Below are 806 nucleotides of genomic sequence, written 5' to 3' on the forward strand. Positions count from 1 at the left end.
GTTGGCCCAGGATCGAACATTGTTTCGTTCTGCTGTGCATGGGGTCGCTATGAGTCGGTTCCGACTCGATGGCACCTGACAACAACAACAGTTACATGGCAGATGAGTCCAACAGGCCCATATACTGAGAGCAAACTACAAGGCAGTTGAGTCCTACATGTGTTTACAAAGAGGAGTAGCTACAAGGCAGGTGAGTCCAACATGTTCATACAGATGGAGCTGGCAAAATGGCTGATGAGTCCAACATGTCCATCTACAGAGAGCAAGATACATGGCAGACAAGTCCAATATGTTCATCTACAGAGAGCTACCTGCATGACAGATCAATCCAACATATCCATGTAGAGAGAGCTAGCTACATGGCAGAGCAGTGCATCATTTCCATATACAGAGTTTCAGCTACATGGCAGATGAGTCCAATGTGTCCATATTCTGAGAGCGAACTACATGGCAGTGTATTCCAACATGTCCATATATAGAGAAATATCTACATGGCAGATGAGTCCAACATGTCCAAATCCTGAGTGTAAGCTACATGGCAGATGAGTCTAACATGTGTATATAGAGAGGAATAGCTACAAGTCAGATGATTCCAATATGTTCATACACAGAGAACTGGCTACATGGTTGATGAGTCCAACATGTTCATATTCTGAGATCTAGGTAAATGGCAGACCAATGCAATATGTTCATCAACAGAGATCTACCTACATGGCAGATCAGTCCAACATATACATGGACAGAGAGCTAGCTACACGGCAGACGAGTCCAAAATATCCATCTACAGAGAAAGCTAGCTACATGGC

This window comes from Chrysochloris asiatica, unplaced genomic scaffold (genome assembly GCF_000296735.1).
Source record: "Chrysochloris asiatica unplaced genomic scaffold, ChrAsi1.0 scaffold00359, whole genome shotgun sequence".
Classification (NCBI taxonomy): Eukaryota; Metazoa; Chordata; class Mammalia; order Afrosoricida; family Chrysochloridae; genus Chrysochloris; species Chrysochloris asiatica.